Here is a 21,939-nt window from a genome sequence, read left to right as displayed (position 1 = left end):
TCACGTTTTACAAATACATTATATAAAATTTCAAACTCACATATCTTCGTTTCTATAGAATATACAGAAGTGGTTTTACACTCAATGTTATCAGGTCGAAGATCTCTATTGCCTCATCATAAAAAATTTAATCCATGTGTAATATTCATGCTTAGTTACTATGGAAGCTCTCATAACAATAAAGTTAACAATCTATTTGTGCATGATTGTAGTCGTCGTCTTGGAGATTTGAAATAACCACTTTGATTGTTGAAACAGTGTAATTCATACTAAGGCTTCACGTTTTACAAAACATTATATAAAATTTCAAACTCGCATATCTCCGTTACTATAGAAGATACAGAAGTGGTTTTACACTCAATGTAATCAGGTCGAAGATCTTTATTGCCTCATCATAAAAAATTTAATCCATGTAATATATTCATGCTTAGTTAATATGGAAACTCTCATAACAATAAAGTAAACAATCTATTTGTGCATGATTGTTGTCGTTTTCGTGGAGATTTGAAATAACCACTTTGATTGTTGAAATAATGTAATTCATACTAAGGCCTCCCGTTTAACAAATACATTATATAAATTTTCAAACACGCATATCTCCGTTACTATAGAAGATACAGACGTGGTTTTACACTCAATGTAATCAGGTCGAAAATAACTCTATTGCCTCATCATAAAAAATTTAATCCATGTATTATATTCATGCTTAGTTACTATGGAAGCTCTCATAACAAAAAAGTAAACAATCTATTTTTTGCATTCTTGTAGTCGTCGTCGTGGATATTTGAAATAACTACTTTGATTGTTGAAACAATGTAATTCATACTAAGGCTTCACGTTTTACAAAACATTATATAAAATTTCAAAATTGCATATCTCCGTTACTATAGAAGATACAGAAGTTGTTTTTACACTCATTGTTATCAGGTCGAAGATCTCTATTGCCAAATCATAAAAAATTTAATCCATGTATAATATTCATGCTTAGTTACTATGGAAACTCTCATAACAATAAAGTAAACAATCTATTTGTGCATGATTGTTGTCGTCTTCGTGGAGATTTGAAATAACCACTTTGATTGTTGAAATAATGTAATTCATACTAAGGCCTCCCGTTTAACAAATACATTATATAAAATTTCAAACACGCATATCTCCGTTACTATAGAAGATACAGACGTGGTTTTTCACTCAATGTAATCAGGTCGAAAATAACTCTATTGCCTCATCATAAAAAATTTAATCCATGTATAATATTCATGCTTAGTTACTATGGAAACTCTCATAGCAATAAAGTAAACAATCTATTTGTGCATGATTGTTGTCGTCGTCTTGATATTTGAAATAACCACTTTGATTGTTGAAATAATGTAATTCATACTAAGGCCTCAAGTTTTACAAATACATTATATAAAATTTCAAACGAGCATATCTCCGTTACTATAGAAGATACAGACGTGGTTTTACACTCAATGTAATCAGGTCGAAGATCTTTATTGCCTCATCATAAAAAATTTAATCCATGTGTAATATTCATGCTTAGTTACTATGGAAACTCACATAACAAAAAAGGAAACAATCTATTTGTGCATGATTGTAGTCGTCGTCTCGATATTTGAAATAACCACTTTGATTGTTGAAACAATGTAATACATACTAAGGCCTCACGTTTTACAAATACATTATATAAAATTTCAAACTCGCATATGTCCGTTACTATAGAAGATACAGACGTGGTTTTACACTCAATGTAATCAGGTCGAAGATAACTCTATTGCCTCATCAAAAAAAATGTAAAAAAAAAAAAAAAAGGTAAAGTGTTCCCCTGTGCTTAGCACCACGCCATGAAGGCGTATAGGGGGTGTGGGGGTAACGCCCCACACTTTCTTGATCCGGTCGTGAGTGGGGGTGATGTGATCAGCATCACGCCCCTGACCGCCTTTACCCCCCAGGGTTTCCCCCAGGTACCCATGTTATTCGACGCTGGGTAGGCGCCGGGGCCGCTTCCACCGTTAGAAAAGTTCCCGGATTTGAACCGGCCGGGGATCGAACCCGGGACCTTGAGCATGGTAGTCAGACGCGTTACCGACTGAGCCACCGCGGCCTTAATGTAATCCATGTATAATATTCATGCTTAGTTACTATGGAAACTCTCATAGCAATAAAGTAAACAATCTATTTGTGCATGATTGTTGTCGTCGTCGTGGAGATTTGAAATAACCACTTTGATTGTTGAAATAATGTAATTCATACTAAGGCCTCACGTTTTACAAAAACATTATATAAAATTTTAAATTTGCATATCTCCGTTACTATAGAAGATACAGAAGTGCTTTTACACTCATTGTTATCAGGTCGAAGATCTCTATTGCCAAATCATAAAAAATTTAATCCGTGTGTAATATTCAAGTTTAGTTACTATGGAAACTCTCATAACAATAAAGTAAACAATCTATTTTTGCATGATTGTAGTCGTCGTCGTGGAGATTTGAAATAACCACTTTGATTGTTGAAATAATGTAATTCATACTAAGGCCTCACGTTTTACAAATACATTATATAAAATTTCAAACGAGCATATCTCCGTTACTATAGAAGATACAGACGTGGTTTTACACTCAATGTAATCAGGTCGAAGATAACTCTATCGCCTCATCATAAAAAATTTAATCCATGTTTAATATTCATGCTTAGTTACTATGGAAACTCTCATAACAATAAAGTAAAACATCTATTTGTGCATGATTGTAGTCGTCGTCTTGGAGATTTGAAATAACCACTTTGATTGTTGAAAAATGTTATACATTCTAAGGCCTCACGTTTTACAAATACATTATATAAAATTTCAAACTCGCATATCTCCGTTACTATAGAAGATACAGATGTGGTTTTACACTCAATGTAATCAGGTCGAAGATCTTTATTGCCTCATCATAAAAAATTTAATCCATGTGTAATATTCATGATTAGTTACTATGGAAACTCTCATAACAATAAAGTAACAATCTATTTGTGCATGATTGTAGTCGTCGTCTTGATATTTGAAATAACCACTTTGATTGTTGAAACAATGTAATACATACTAAGGCCTCACGTTTTACAAATACATTATATAAAATTTCAAACTCACATATCTTCGTTTCTATAGAATATACAGAAGTGGTTTTACACTCAATGTTATCAGGTCGAAGATCTCTATTGCCTCATCATAAAAAATTTAATCCATGTTTAATATTCATCCTTAGTTACTATGGAAGCTCTCATAACAATAAAGTTAACAATCTATTTGTGCAAGATTGTAGTCGTCGTCTTGGAGATTTGAAATAACCACTTTGATTGTTGAAACAGTGTAATTCATACTAAGGCTTCACGTTTTACAAAACATTATATAAAATTTCAAACTCGCATATCTCCGTTACTATAGAAGATACAGAAGTGGTTTTACACTCAATGTAATCAGGTCGAAGATCTTTATTGCCTCATCATAAAAAATTTAATCCATGTATAATATTCATGCTTAGTTACTATGGAAACTCTCATAACATTAAAGTAAACAATCTATTTGTGCATGATTGTTGTCGTCTTCGTGGAGATTTGAAATAACCACTTTGATTGTTGAAATAATGTAATTCATACTAAGGCCTCCCGTTTAACAAATACATTATATAAATTTTCAAACACGCATATCTCCGTTACTATAGAAGATACAGACGTGGTTTTTCACTCAATGTAATCAGGTCGAAAATAACTCTATTGCCTCATCATAAAAAATTTAATCCATGTATAATATTCATGCTTAGTTACTATGGAAGCTCTCATAACAAAAAAGTAAACAATCTATTTGTGCATTCTTGTAGTCGTCGTCGTGGATATTTGAAATAACCACTTTGATTGTTGAAACAATGTAATTCATACTAAGGCCTCACGTTTTACAAAAACATTATATAAAATTTTAAATTTGCATATCTCCGTTACTATAGAAGATACAGAAGTGGTTTTACACTCATTGTTATCAGGTCGAAGATCTCTATTGCCAAATCATAAAAAATTTAATCCATGTGTAATATTCACGTTTAGTTACTATGGAAACTCTCATAACAATAAAGTAAACAATCTATTTTTGCATGATTGTAGTCGTCGTCGTGGAGATTAGAAATAACCACTTTGATTGTTGAAATAATGTAATTCATTCTGAGGCCTCACGTTTTACAAATACATTATATAAAATTTCAAACGAGCATATCTCCGTTACTATAGAGGATACAGACGTGGTTTTACACTCAATGTAATCAGGTCGAAGATAACTCTATTGCCTCATCATAAAAAATTTAATCCATGTGTAATATTCATTCTTAGTTACTATGGAAACTCTCATAACAATAAAGTAAACAATCTATTTTTGCATGATTGTAGTCGTCGTCGTGGAGATTTGAAATAACCACTTTGATTGTTGAAATAATGTAATTCATACTAAGGCCTCAAGTTTTACAAATACATTATATAAAATTTCAAACGAGCATATCTCCGTTACTATAGAAGATACAGACGTGGTTTTACACTCAATGTAATCAGGTCGAAGATCTTTATTGCCTCATCATAAAAAATTTAATCCATGTGTAATATTCATGCTTAGTTACTATGGAAACTCACATAACAAAAAAGGAAACAATCTATTTGTGCATGATTGTAGTCGTCGTCTTGATATTTGAAATAACCACTTTGATTGTTGAAACAATGTAATACATACTAAGGCCTCACGTTTTACAAATACATTATATAAAATTTCAAACTCGCATGTCTCCGTTACTATAGAAGATACAGACGTGGTTTTACACTCAATGTAATCAGGTCGAAGATAACTCTATTGCCTCATCAAAAAAAATTTAATCCATGTATAATATTCATGCTTAGTTACTATGGAAACTCTCATAACAATAAAGTAAACAATCTATTTGTGCATGATTGTTGTCGTCGTCGTGGAGATTTGAAATAACCACTTTGATTGTTGAAATAATGTAATTCATACTAAGGCCTCCCGTTTAACAAATACATTATATAAAATTTCAAACACGCATATCTCCTTTACTATAGAAGATACAGACGTGGTTTTTCACTCAATGTAATCAGGTCGAAGATAACTCTATTGCCTCATCATAAAAAAATTAATCCATGTGTAATATTCATGCTTAGTTACTATGGAAGCTCTCATAACAAAAAAGTAAACAATCTATTTGTGCATTCTTGTAGTCGTCGTCGTGGATATTTGAAATAACCACTTTCATTGTTGAAACAATGTAATTCATACTAAGACCTCACGTTTTACAAAAACATTATATAAAATTTTAAATTTGCATATCTCCGTTACTATAGAAGATACAGAAGTGGTTTTACACTCATTGTTATCAGGTCGAAGATCTCTATTGCCAAATCATAAAAAATTTAATCCGTGTGTAATATTCAAGTTTAGTTACTATGGAAACTCTCATAACAATAAAGTAAACAATCTATTTTTGCATGATTGTAGTCGTCGTCGTGGAGATTTGAAATAACCACTTTGATTGTTGAAATAATGTAATTCATACTAAGGCCTCACGTTTTACAAATACATTATATAAAATTTCAAACGAGCATATCTCCGTTACTATAGAAGATACAGACGTGGTTTTACACTCAATGTAATCAGGTCGAAGATAACTCTATTGCCTCATCATAAAAAATTTAATCCATGTTTAATATTCATGCTTAGTTACTATGGAAACTCTCATAACAATAAAGTAAAACATCTGTTTGTGCATGATTGTAGTCGTCGTCTTGGAGATTTGAAATAACCACTTTGATTGTTGAAAAATGTTATACATTCTAAGGCCTCACGTTTTACAAATACATTATATAAAATTTCAAACTCGCATATCTCCATTACTATAGAAGATACAGATGTGGTTTTACACTCAATGTAATCAGGTCGAAAATCTCTTTTGCCTCATCTGGAAAATTTAGTCCATGTGTAATATTCATGATTAGTTACTATGGAAACTCTCATAACAATAAAGTAACAATCTATTTGTGCATGATTGTAGTCGTCGTCTTGATATTTGAAATAACCACTTTGATTGTTGAAACAATGTAATACATACTAAGGCCTCACGTTTTACAAATACATTATATAAAATTTCAAACTCACATATCTTCGTTTCTATAGAATATACAGAAGTGGTTTTACACTCAATGTTATCAGGTCGAAGATCTCTATTGCCTCATCATAAAAAATTTAATCCATGTTTAATATTCATCCTTAGTTACTATGGAAGCTCTCATAACAATAAAGTTAACAATCTATTTGTGCATGATTGTAGTCGTCGTCTTGGAGATTTGAAATAACCACTTTGATTGTTGAAACAGTGTAATTCATACTAAGGCTTCACGTTTTACAAAACATTATATAAAATTTCAAACTCGCATATCTCCGTTACTATAGAAGATACAGAAGTGGTTTTACACTCAATGTAATCAGGTCGAAGATCTTTATTGCCTCATCATAAAAAATTTAATCCATGTATAATATTCATGCTTAGTTACTATGGAAACTCTCATAACATTAAAGTAAACAATCTATTTGTGCATGATTGTTGTCGTCTTCGTGGAGATTTGAAATAACCACTTTGATTGTTGAAATAATGTAATTCATACTAAAGCCTCCCGTTTAACAAATACATTATTATAAATTTTCAAACACGCATATCTCCGTTACTATAGAAGATACAGACGTGGTTTTTCACTCAATGTAATCAGGTCGAAAATAACTCTATTGCCTCATCATAAAAAATTTAATCCATGTATAATATTCATGCTTAGTTACTATGGAAGCTCTCATAACAAAAAAGTAAACAATCTATTTGTGCATTCTTGTAGTCGTCGTCGTGGATATTTGAAATAACCACTTTGATTGTTGAAACAATGTAATTAATACTAAGGCCTCACGTTTTACAAAAACATTATATAAAATTTTAAATTTGCATATCTCCGTTACTATAGAAGATACAGAAGTGGTTTTACACTCATTGTTATCAGGTCGAAGATCTCTATTGCCAAATCATAAAAAATTTAATCCATGTGTAATATTCACGTTTAGTTACTATGGAAACTCTCATAACAATAAAGTAAACAATCTATTTTTGCATGATTGTAGTCGTCGTCGTGGAGATTTGAAATAACCACTTTGATTGTTGAAATAATGTAATTCATTCTGAGGCCTCACGTTTTACAAATACATTATATAAAATTTCAAACGAGCATATCTCCGTTACTATAGAGGATACAGACGTGGTTTTACACTCAATGTAATCAGGTCGAAGATAACTCTATTGCCTCATCATAAAAAATTTAATCCATGTGTAATATTCATGCTTAGTTACTATGGAAACTCTCATAACAATAAAGTAAACAATCTTTTTTTGCATGATTGTAGTCGTCGTCGTGGAGATTTGAAATAACCACTTTGATTGTTGAAATAATGTAATTCATACTAAGGCCTCAAGTTTTACAAATACATTATATAAAATTTCAAACGAGCATATCTCCGTTACTATAGAAGATACAGACGTGGTTTTACACTCAATGTAATCAGATCGAAGATCTTTATTGCCTCATCATAAAAAATTTAATCCATGTGTAATATTCATGCTTAGTTACTATGGAAACTCACATAACAAAAAAGGAAACAATCTATTTGTGCATGATTGTAGTCGTCGTCTTGATATTTGAAATAACCACTTTGATTGTTGAAACAATGTAATACATACTAAGGCCTCACGTTTTACAAATACATTATATAAAATTTCAAACTCGCATGTCTCCGTTACTATAGAAGATACAGACGTGGTTTTACACTCAATGTAATCAGGTCGAAGATAACTCTATTGCCTCATCAAAAAAAATTTAATCCATGTATAATATTCATGCTTAGTTACTATGGAAACTCCCATAACAATAAAGTAAACAATCTATTTGTGCATGATTGTTGTCGTCGTCGTGGAGATTTGAAATAACCACTTTGATTGTTGAAATAATGTAATTCATACTAAGGCCTCCAATTTAACAAATACATTATATAAAATTTCAAACACGCATATCACCTTTACTATAGAAGATACAGACGTGGTTTTTCACTCAATGTAATCAGGTCGAAGATAACTCTATTGCCTCATCATAAAAAAATTAATCCATGTGTAATATTCATGCTTAGTTACTATGGAAGCTCTCATAACAAAAAAGTAAGCAATCTATTTGTGCATTCTTGTAGTCGTCGTCTTGATATTTTAAATAACCACTTTGATTGTTGAAACAATGTAATTAATACTAAGGCCTCACGTTTTACAAAGACATTATATAAAATTTTAAATTTGCATATCTCCGTTACTATAGAAGATACAGAAGTGGTTTTACACTCATTGTTATCAGGTCGAAGATCTCTATTGCCAAATCATAAAAAATTTAATCCATGTGTAATATTCACGTTTAGTTACTATGGAAACTCTCATAACAATAAAGTAAACAATCTATTTTTGCATGATTGTAGTCGTCGTCGTGGAGATTTGAAATAACCACTTTGATTGTTGAAATAATGTAATTCATTCTGAGGCCTCACGTTTTACAAATACATTATATAAAATTTCAAACGAGCATATCTCCGTTACTATAGAGGATACAGACGTGGTTTTACACTCAATGTAATCAGGTCGAAGATAACTCTATTGCCTCATCATAAAAAATTTAATCCATGTGTAATATTCATGCTTAGTTACTATGGAAACTCTCATAACAATAAAGTAAACAATCTTTTTTTGCATGATTGTAGTCGTCGTCGTGGAGATTTGAAATAACCACTTTGATTGTTGAAATAATGTAATTCATACTAAGGCCTCAAGTTTTACAAATACATTATATAAAATTTCAAACGAGCATATCTCCGTTACTATAGAAGATACAGACGTGGTTTTACACTCAATGTAATCAGGTCGAAGATCTTTATTGCCTCATCATAAAAAATTTAATCCATGTGTAATATTCATGCTTAGTTACTATGGAAACTCACATAACAAAAAAGGAAACAATCTATTTGTGCATGATTGTAGTCGTCGTCTTGATATTTGAAATAACCACTTTGATTGTTGAAACAATGTAATACATACTAAGGCCTCACGTTTTACAAATACATTATATAAAATTTCAAACTCGCATGTCTCCGTTACTATAGAAGATACAGACGTGGTTTTACACTCAATGTAATCAGGTCGAAGATAACTCTATTGCCTCATCAAAAAAAATTTAATCCATGTATAATATTCATGCTTAGTTACTATGGAAACTCTCATAACAATAAAGTAAACAATCTATTTGTGCATGATTGTTGTCGTCGTCGTGGAGATTTGAAATAACCACTTTGATTGTTGAAATAATGTAATTCATACTAAGGCCTCCAATTTAACAAATACATTATATAAAATTTCAAACACGCATATCTCCTTTACTATAGAAGATACAGACGTGGTTTTTCACTCAATGTAATCAGGTCGAAGATAACTCTATTGCCTCATCATAAAAAAATTAATCCATGTGTAATATTCATGCTTAGTTACTATGGAAGCTCTCATAACAATAAAGTAACAATCTATTTGTGCATGATTGTAGTCGTCGTCTTGATATTTGAAATAACCACTTTGATTGTTGAAACAATGTAATTCATACTAAGACCTCACGTTTTACAAAAACATTATATAAAATTTTAAATTTGCATATCTCCGTTACTATAGAAGATACAGAAGTGGTTTTACACTCATTGTTATCAGGTCGAAGATCTCTATTGCCAAATCATAAAAAATTTAATCCTTGTGTAATATTCAAGTTTAGTTACTATGGAAACTCTCATAACAATAAAGTAAACAATCTATTTTTGCATGATTGTAGTCGTCGTCGTGGAGATTTGAAATAACCACTTTGATTGTTGAAATAATGTAATTCATACTAAGGCCTCACGTTTTACAAATACATTATATAAAATTTCAAACGAGCATATCTCCGTTACTATAGAAGATACAGACGTGGTTTTACACTCAATGTAATCAGGTCGAAGATAACTCTATTGCCTCATCATAAAAAATTTAATCCATGTTTAATATTCATGCTTAGTTACTATGGAAACTCTCATAACAATAAAGTAAAACATCTATTTGTGCATGATTGTAGTCGTCGTCTTGGAGATTTGAAATAACCACTTTGATTGTTGAAAAATGTTATACATTCTAAGGCCTCACGTTTTACAAATACATTATATAAAATTTCAAACTCGCATATCTCCGTTACTATAGAAGATACAGATGTGGTTTTACACTCAATGTAATCAGGTCGAAAATCTCTTTTGCCTCATCTGGAAAATTTAGTCCATGTGTAATATTCATGATTAGTTACTATGGAAACTCTCATAACAATAAAGTAACAATCTATTTGTGCATGATTGTAGTCGTCGTCTTGATATTTGAAATAACCACTTTGATTGTTGAAACAATGTAATACATACTAAGGCCTCACGTTTTACAAATACATTATATAAAATTTCAAACTCGCATATCTTCGTTTCTATAGAATATACAGAAGTGGTTTTACACTCAATGTTATCAGGTCGAAGATCTCTATTGCCTCATCATAAAAAAATTAATCCATGTTTAATATTCATCCTTAGTTACTATGGAAGCTCTCATAACAATAAAGTTAACAATCTATTTGTGCATGATTGTAGTCGTTGTCTTGGAGATTTGAAATAACCACTTTGATTGTTGAAACAGTGTAATTCATACTAAGGCTTCACGTTTTACAAAACATTATATAAAATTTCAAACTCGCATATCTCCGTTACTATAGAAGATACAGAAGTGGTTTTACACTCAATGTAATCAGGTCGAAGATCTTTATTGCCTCATCATAAAAAATTTAATCCATGTATAATATTCATGCTTAGTTACTATGGAAACTCTCATAACATTAAAGTAAACAATCTATTTGTGCATGATTGTTGTCGTCTTCGTGGAGATTTGAAATAACCACTTTGATTGTTGAAATAATGTAATTCATACTAAAGCCTCCCGTTTAACAAATACATTATTATAAATTTTCAAACACGCATATCTCCGTTACTATAGAAGATACAGACGTGGTTTTTCACTCAATGTAATCAGGTCGAAAATAACTCTATTGCCTCATCATAAAAAATTTAATCCATGTATAATATTCATGCTTAGTTACTATGGAAGCTCTCATAACAAAAAAGTAAACAATCTATTTGTGCATTCTTGTAGTCGTCGTCGTGGATATTTGAAATAACCACTTTGATTGTTGAAACAATGTAATTAATACTAAGGCCTCACGTTTTACAAAAACATTATATAAAATTTTAAATTTGCATATCTCCGTTACTATAGAAGATACAGAAGTGGTTTTACACTCATTGTTATCAGGTCGAAGATCTCTATTGCCAAATCATAAAAAATTTAATCCATGTGTAATATTCACGTTTAGTTACTATGGAAACTCTCATAACAATAAAGTAAACAATCTATTTTTGCATGATTGTAGTCGTCGTCGTGGAGATTTGAAATAACCACTTTGATTGTTGAAATAATGTAATACATTCTGAGGCCTCACGTTTTACAAATACATTATATAAAATTTCAAACGAGCATATCTCCGTTACTATAGAGGATACAGACGTGGTTTTACACTCAATGTAATCAGGTAGAAGATAACTCTATTGCCTCATCATAAAAAATTTAATCCATGTGTAATATTCATGCTTAGTTACTATGGAAACTCTCATAACAATAAAGTAAACAATCTATTTTTGCATGATTGTAGTCGTCGTCGTGGAGATTTGAAATAACCACTTTCATTGTTGAAATAATGTAATTCATACTTAGGCCTCAAGTTTTACAAATACATTATATAAAATTTCAAACGAGCATATCTCCGTTACTATAGAAGATACAGACGTGGTTTTACACTCAATGTAATCAGGTCGAAGATCTTTATTGCCTCATCATAAAAAATTTAATCCATGTGTAATATTCATGCTTAGTTACTATGGAAACTCACATAACAAAAAAGGAAACAATCTATTTGTGCATGATTGTAGTCGTCGTCTTGATATTTGAAATAACCACTTTGATTGTTGAAACAATGTAATACATACTAAGGCCTCACGTTTTACAAATACATTATATAAAATTTCAAACTCGCATGTCTCCGTTACTATAGAAGATACAGACGTGGTTTTACACTCAATGTAATCAGGTCGAAGATAACTCTATTGCCTCATCAAAAAAAATTTAATCCATGTATAATATTCATGCTTAGTTACTATGGAAACTCTCATAACAATAAAGTAAACAATCTATTTGTGCATGATTGTTGTCGTCGTCGTGGAGATTTGAAATAACCACTTTGATTGTTGAAATAATGTAATTCATACTAAGGCCTCCAATTTAACAAATACATTATATAAAATTTCAAACACGCATATCTCCTTTACTATAGAAGATACAGACGTGGTTTTTCACTCAATGTAATCAGGTCGAAGATAACTCTATTGCCTCATCATAAAAAAATTAATCCATGTGTAATATTCATGCTTAGTTACTATGGAAGCTCTCATAACAAAAAAGTAAACAATCTATTTGTGCATTCTTGTAGTCGTCGTCGTGGATATTTGAAATAACCACTTTCATTGTTGATACAATGTAATTCATACTAAGACCTCACGTTTTACAAAAACATTATATAAAATTTTAAATTTGCATATCTCCGTTACTATAGAAGATACAGAAGTGGTTTTACACTCATTGTTATCAGGTCGAAGATCTCTTTTGACAAATCATAAAAAAATTAATCCGTGTGTAATATTCAAGTTTAGTTACTATGGAAACTCTCATAACAATAAAGTAAACAATCTATTTTTGCATGATTGTAGTCGTCGTCGTGGAGATTTGAAATAACCACTTTGATTGTTGAAATAATGTAATTCATACTAAGGCCTCACGTTTTACAAATACATTATATAAAATTTCAAACGAGCATATCTCCGTTACTATAGAAGATACAGACGTGGTTTTACACTCAATGTAATCAGGTCGAAGATAACTCTATTGCCTCATCATAAAAAATTTAATCCATGTTTAATATTCATGCTTAGTTACTATGGAAACTCTCATAACAATAAAGTAAAACATCTATTTGTGCATGATTGTAGTCGTCGTCTTGGAGATTTGAAATAACCACTTTGATTGTTGAAAAATGTTATACATTCTAAGGCCTCACCTTTTACAAATACATTATATAAAATTTCAAACTCGCATATCTCCGTTACTATAGAAGATACAGATGTGGTTTTACACTCAATGTAATCAGGTCGAAAATCTCTTTTGCCTCATCTGGAAAATTTAGTCCATGTGTAATATTCATGATTAGTTACTATGGAAACTCTCATAACAATAAAGTAACAATCTATTTGTGCATGATTGTAGTCGTCGTCTTGATATTTGAAATAACCACTTTGATTGTTGAAACAATGTAATACATACTAAGGCCTCACGTTTTACAAATACATTATATAAAATTTCAAACTCGCATATCTTCGTTTCTATAGAATATACAGAAGTGGTTTTACACTCAATGTTATCAGGTCGAAGATCTCTATTGCCTCATCATAAAAAAATTAATCCATGTTTAATATTCATCCTTAGTTACTATGGAAGCTCTCATAACAATAAAGTTAACAATCTATTTGTGCATGTTTGTAGTCGTCGTCTTGGAGATTTGAAATAACCACTTTGATTGTTGAAACAGTGTAATTCATACTATGGCTTCAAGTTTTACAAAACATTATATAAAATTTCAAACTCTCATATCTCCGTTACTATAGAAGATACAGAAGTGGTTTTACACTCAATGTAATCAGGTCGAAGATCTTTATTGCCTCATCATAAAAAATTTAATCCATGTGTAATATTCATGCTTAGTTACTATGGAAAGTCTCATAACAAAAAAGGAAACAATCTATTTGTGCATGATTGTAGTCGTCGTCTTGGAGATTTGAAATAACCACTTTGATTGTTGAAACAATGAAATACATACTAAGGCCTCACGTTTTACAAATACATTATATAAAATTTCAAACTCGCATATCTCCTTTACTATAGAAGATACAGACGTGGTTTTACACTCAATGTAATCAGGTCGAAGATAACTCTATTGCCTCATCAAAAATAATTTAATCCATGTATAATATTCATGCTTAGTTACTATGGAAACTCTCATAACAATAAAGTAAACAATCTATTTGTGCATGATTGTTGTCGTCGTCGTGGAGATTTGAAATAACCACTTTGATTGTTGAAATAATGTAATTCATACTAAAGCCTCCCGTTTAACAAATACATTATATAAAATTTCAAACACGCATATCTCCGTTAGTATAGAAGATACAGACGTGGTTTTTCACTCAATGTAATCAGGTCGAAGATAACTCTATTGCCTCATCATAAAAAATTTAATCCATGTGTAATATTCATGCTTAGTTACTATGGAAGCTCTCATAACAAAAAAGTAAACAATCTATTTGTGCATTCTTGTAATCGTCGTCGTGGATATTTGAAATAACCACTTTGATTGTTGAAACAATGTAATTCATACTAAGGATTCACGTTTTACAAAAACATTATATAAAATTTTAAATTTGCTTATCTCCGTTACTATAGAAGATACAGAAGTGGTTTTACACTCATTGTTATCAGGTCGAAGATCTTTATTGCCTCATCATAAAAAATTTAATCCATGTTTAATATTCATGCTTAGTTACTATGGAAACTCAGATAACAAAAAAGGAAACAATCTCTTTGTGCATGATTGTAGTCGTCGTCTTGATATTTAAAATAACCACTTTGATTGTTGAAACAATGTAATACATACTAAGGCCTCACGTTTTACAAATACATTATATAAAATTTCAAACGCGCATATCTCCGTTACTATAGAAGATACAGACGTGGTTTTTCACTCAATGTAATCAGGTCGAAAATAACTCTATTGCCTCATCATAAAAAATTTAATCCATGTATAATATTCATGCTTAGTTACTATGGAAACTCTCATAGCAATAAAGTAAACAATCTATTTGTGCATGATTGTTGTCGTCGTCTTTATATTTGAAATAACCACTTTGATTGTTGAAATAATGTAATTCATACTAAGGCCTCAAGTTTTACAAATACATTATATAAAATTTCAAACGAGCATATCTCCGTTACTATAGAAGATACAAACGTGGTTTTACACTCAATGTAATCAGGTCGAAGATCTTTATTGCCTCATCATAAAAAATTTAATCCATGTGTAATATTCATGCTTAGTTACTATGGAAACTCACATAACAAAAAAGGAAACAATCTATTTGTGCATGATTGTAGTCGTCGTCTCGATATTTGAAATAACCACTTTGATTGTTGAAAAATGTTATACATTCTAAGGCCTCACGTTTTACAAATACATTATATAAAATTTCAAACTCGCATATCTCCGTTACTATAGAAGATACAGATGTGGTTTTACACTCAATGGAATCAGGTCGAAGATCTCTTTTGCCTCATCTGGAAAATTTAGTCCATGTGTAATATTCATGATTAGTTACTATGGAAACTCTCATAACAATAAAGTAAACAATCTATTTGTGCATGATTGTAGTCGTCGTCGTGGAGATTTGAAATAACCACTTTGATTGTTGAAATAATGTAATTCATTCTGAGGCCTCACGTTTTACAAATACATTATATAAAATTTCAAACAAGCATATCTCCGTTACTATAGAGGATACAGACGTGGTTTTACACTCAATGTAATCAGGTCGAAGATAACTCTATTGCCTCATCATAAAAAATTTAATCCATGTGTAATATTCATGCTTAGTTACTATGGAAACTCTCATAACAATAAAGTAAACAATCTATTTTTGCATGATTGTAGTCGTCGTCGTGGAGATTTGAAATAACCACTTTGATTGTTGAAATAATGTAATTCATACTAAGGCCTCAAGTTTTACAAATACATTATATAAAATTTCAAACGAGCATATCTCCGTTACTATAGAAGATACAGACGTGGTTTTACACTCAATGTAATCAGGTCGAAGATCTTTATTGCCTCATCATAAAAAATTTAATCCATGTGTAATATTCATGCTTAGTTACTATGGAAACTCACATAACAAAAAAGGAAACAATCTATTTGTGCATGATTGTAGTCGTCGTCTTGATATTTGAAATAACCACTTTGATTGTTGAAACAATGTAATACATACTAAGGCCTCACGTTTTACAAATACATTATATAAAATTTCAAACTCGCATGTCTCCGTTACTATAGAAGATACAGACGTGGTTTTACACTCAATGTAATCAGGTCGAAGATAACTCTATTGCCTCATCAAAAAAATTTAATCCATGTATAATATTCATGCTTAGTTACTATGGAAACTCTCATAACAATAAAGTAAACAATCTATTTGTGCATGATTGTTGTCGTCGTCGTGGAGATTTGAAATAACCACTTTGATTGTTGAAATAATGTAATTCATACTAAGGCCTCCCGTTTAACAAATACATTATATAAAATTTCAAACACGCATATCTCCTTTACTATAGAAGATACAGACGTGGTTTTTCACTCAATGTAATCAGGTCGAAGATAACTCTATTGCCTCATCATAAAAAAATTAATCCATGTGTAATATTCATGCTTAGTTACTATGGAAGCTCTCATAACAAAAAAGTAAACAATCTATTTGTGCATTCTTGTAGTCGTCGTCGTGGATATTTGAAATAACCACTTTGATTGTTGAAACAATGTAATTCATACTAAGACCTCACGTTTTACAAAAACATTATATAAAATTTTAAATTTGCATATCTCCGTTACTATAGAAGATACAGAAGTGGTTTTACACTCATTGTTATCAGGTCGAAGATCTCTATTGCCAAATCATAAAAAATTTAATCCGTGTGTAATATTCAAGTTTAGTTACTATGGAAACTCTCATAACAATAAAGTAAACAATCTATTTTTGCATGATTGTAGTCGTCGTCGTGGAGATTTGAAATAACCACTTTGATTGTTGAAATAATGTAATTCATACTAAGGCCTCACGTTTTACAAATACATTATATAAAATTTCAAACGAGCATATCTCCGTTACTATAGAAGATACAGACGTGGTTTTACACTCAATGTAATCAGGTCGAAGATAACTCTATTGCCTCATTATAAAAAATTTAATCCATGTTTAATATTCATGCTTAGTTACTATGGAAACTCTCATAACAATAAAGTAAAACATCTATTTGTGCATGATTGTAGTCGTCGTCTTGGAGATTTGAAATAACCACTTTGATTGTTGAAAAATGTTATACATTCTAAGGCCTCACGTTTTACAAATACATTATATAAAATTTCAAACTCGCATATCTCCGTTACTATAGAAGATACAGATGTGGTTTTACACTCAATGTAATCAGGTCGAAGATCTCTTTTGCCTCATCTGGAAAATTTAGTCCATGTGTAATATTCATGATTAGTTACTATGGAAACTCTCATAACAATAAAGTAACAATCTATTTGTGCATGATTGTAGTCGTCGTCTTGATATTTGAAATAACCACTTTGATTGTTGAAACAATGTAATACATACTAAGGCCTCACGTTTTACAAATACATTATATAAAATTTCAAACTCGCATATCTTCGTTTCTATAGAATATACAGAAGTGGTTTTACACTCAATGTTATCAGGTCGAAGATCTCTATTGCCTCATCATAAAAAAATTAATCCATGTTTAATATTCATCCTTAGTTACTATGGAAGCTCTCATAACAATAAAGTTAACAATCTATTTGTGCATGTTTGTAGTCGTCGTCTTGGAGATTTGAAATAACCACTTTGATTGTTGAAACAGTGTAATTCATACTATGGCTTCAAGTTTTACAAAACATTATATAAAATTTCAAACTCTCATATCTCCGTTACTATAGAAGATACAGAAGTGGTTTTACACTCAATGTAATCAGGTCGAAGATCTTTATTGCCTCATCATAAAAAATTTAATCCATGTGTAATATTCATGCTTAGATACTATGGAAAGTCTCATAACAAAAAAGGAAACAATCTATTTGTGCATGATTGTAGTCGTCGTCTTGGAGATTTGAAATAACCACTTTGATTGTTGAAACAATGTAATACATACTAAGGCCTCACGTTTTACAAATACATTATATAAAATTTCAAACTCGCATATCTCCTTTACTATAGAAGATACAGACGTGGTTTTACACTCAATGTAATCAGGTCGAAGATAACTCTATTGCCTCATCAAAAATAATTTAATCCATGTATAATATTCATGCTTAGTTACTATGGAAACTCTCATAACAATAAAGTAAACAATCTATTTGTGCATGATTGTTGTCGTCGTCGTGGAGATTTGAAATAACCACTTTGATTGTTGAAATAATGTAATTCATACTAAGGCCTCCCGTTTAACAAATACATTATATAAAATTTCAAACACGCATATCTCCGTTAGTATAGAAGATACAGACGTGGTTTTTCACTCAATGTAATCAGGTCGAAGATAACTCTATTGCCTCATCATAAAAAATTTAATCCATGTGTAATATTCATGCTTAGTTACTATGGAAGCTCTCATAACAAAAAAGTAAACAATCTATTTGTGCATTCTTGTAATCGTCGTCGTGGATATTTGAAATAACCACTTTGATTGTTGAAACAATGTACATCATACTAAGGCCTCACGTTTTACAAAAACATTATATAAAATTTTAAATTTGCTTATCTCCGTTACTATAGAAGATACAGAAGTGGTTTTACACTCATTGTTATCAGGTCGAAGATCTCTATTGCCAAATCATAAAAAATTTAATCCATGTGTAATATTCACGTTTAGTTACTATGCAAACTCTCATAACAATAAAGTAAACAATCTATTTTTGCATGATTGTAGTCGTCGTCGTGGAGATTTGAAATAACCACTTTGATTGTTGAAATAATGTAATTCATACTAAGGCCTCACGTTTTACAAATACATTATATAAAATTTCAAACGCGCATATCTCCGTTACTATAGAAGATACAGACGTGGTTTTTCACTCAATGTAATCAGGTCGAAGATCTCTATTGCCTCATCATAAAAAATTTAATCCATGTGTAATATTCATGCTTAGTTACTATGGAAGCTCTCATAACAAAAAAGTAAACAATCTATTTTTTGCATTCTTGTAGTCGTCGTCGTGGATATTTGAAATAACCACTTTGATTGTTGAAACAATGTAATTCATACTAAGGCTTCACGTTTTACAAAACATTATATAAAATTTCAAAATTGCATATCTCCGTTACTATAGAAGATACAGAAGTTGTTTTTACACTCATTGTTATCAGGTCGAAGATCTCTATTGCCAAATCATAAAAAATTTAATCCATGTGTAATATTCACGTTTAGTTACTATGGAAGCTCTCATAACAAAAAAGTAAACAATCTATTTGTGCATTCTTGTAGTCGTCGTCGTGGATATTTGAAATAACCACTTTCATTGTTGAAACAATGTAATTCATACTAAGGCTTCACGTTTTACAAAACATTATATAAAATTTCAAAATTGCATATCTCCGTTACTATAGAAGATACAGAAGTGGTTTTACACTCATTGTTATGAGGTCGAAGATCTCTATTGCCAAATCATAAAAAATTTAATCCATGTGTAATATTCACGTTTAGTTACTATGGAAACTCTCATAACAATAAAGTAAACAATCTATTTTTGCATGATTGTAGTCGTCGTCGTGGAGATTTGAAATAACCACTTTGATTGTTGAAATAATGTAATTCATACTAAGGCCTCACGTTTTACAAATACATTATATAAAATTTCAAACGAGCATATCTCCGTTACTATAGAAGATACAGACTTGGTTTTACACTCAATGTAATCAGGTCGAAGATAACTCTATTGCCTCATCAAAAAAAATTTAATCCATGTATAATATTCATGCTTAGTTACTATGGAAACTCTCATAACAATAAAGTAAACAATCTATTTGTGCATGATTGTTGTCGTCGTCGTGGAGATTTGAAATAACCACTTTGATTGTTGAAATAATGTAATTCATACTAAGGCCTCACGTTTTGCAAATACATTATATAAAATTTCAAACGCGCATATCTCCGTTACTATAGAAGATACAGACGTGGTTTTTCACTCAATGTAATCAGGTCGAAGATCTCTATTGCCTCATCATAAAAAATTTAATCCATGTGTAATATTCATGCTTAGTTACTATGGAAGCTCTCATAAAAAAAAGTAAACAATCTATTTGTGCATTCTTGTAGTCGTCGTCGTGGATATTTGAAATAACCACTTTGATTGTTGAAACAATGTAATTCATACTAAGGCTTCACGTTTTACAAAACATTATATAAAATTTCAAAATTGCATATCTCCGTTACTATAGAAGATACAGAAGTGGTTTTACACTCATTGTTATCAGGTCGAAGATCTCTATTGCCAAATCATAAAAAATTTAATCCATGTTTAATATTCATGCTTAGTTACTATGGAAACTCTCATAACAATAAAGTAAAACATCTATTTGTGCATGATTGTAGTCGTCGTCTTGGAGATTTGAAATAACCACTTTGATTGTTGAAAAATGTTATACATTCTAAGGCCTCACGTTTTACAAATACATTATATAAAATTTCAAACTCGCATATCTCCGTTACTATAGAAGATACAGATGTGGTTTTACACTCAATGTAATCAGGTCGAAAATCTCTTTTGCCTCATCTGGAAAATTTAGTCCATGTGTAATATTCATGATTAGTTACTATGGAAACTCTCATAACAATAAAGTAACAATCTATTTGTGCATGATTGTAGTCGTCGTCTTGATATTTGAAATAACCACTTTGATTGTTGAAACAATGTAATACATACTAAGGCCTCACGTTTTACAAATACATTATATAAAATTTCAAACTCACATATCTTCGTTTCTATAGAATATACAGAAGTGGTTTTACACTCAATGTTATCAGGTCGAAGATCTCTATTGCCTCATCAAAAAAAATTTAATCCATGTTTAATATTCATCCTTAGTTACTATGGAAGATCTCATAACAATAAAGTTAACAATCTATTTGTGCATGATTGTAGTCGTCGTCTTGGAGATTTGAAATAACCACTTTGATTGTTGAAACAGTGTAATTCATACTAAGGCTTCACGTTTTACAAAACATTATATAAAATTTCAAACTCGCATATCTCCGTTACTATAGAAGATACAGAAGTGGTTTTACACTCAATGTAATCAGGTCGAAGATCTTTATTGCCTCATCATAAAAAATTTAATCCATGTATAATATTCATGCTTAGTTACTATGGAAACTCTCATAACATTAAAGTAAACAATCTATTTGTGCATGATTGTTGTCGTCTTCGTGGAGATTTGAAATAACCACTTTGATTGTTGAAATAATGTAATTCATACTAAGGCCTCCCGTTTAACAAATACATTATATAAATTTTCAAACACGCATATCTCCGTTACTATAGAAGATACAGACGTGGTTTTTCACTCAATGTAATCAGGTCGAAAATAACTCTATTGCCTCATCATAAAAAATTTAATCCATGTATAATATTCATGCTTAGTTACTATGGAAGCTCTCATAACAAAAAAGTAAACAATCTATTTGTGCATTCTTGTAGTCGTCGTCGTGGATATTTGAAATAACCACTTTGATTGTTGAAATAATGTAATTCATTCTG

Source organism: Lepisma saccharinum, chromosome 14 (assembly GCF_977018435.1).
Source record: "Lepisma saccharinum chromosome 14, izLepSacc3.1, whole genome shotgun sequence".
Taxonomy (NCBI): domain Eukaryota; kingdom Metazoa; phylum Arthropoda; class Insecta; order Zygentoma; family Lepismatidae; genus Lepisma; species Lepisma saccharinum.
This window is presented reverse-complemented; position numbering follows the sequence as displayed.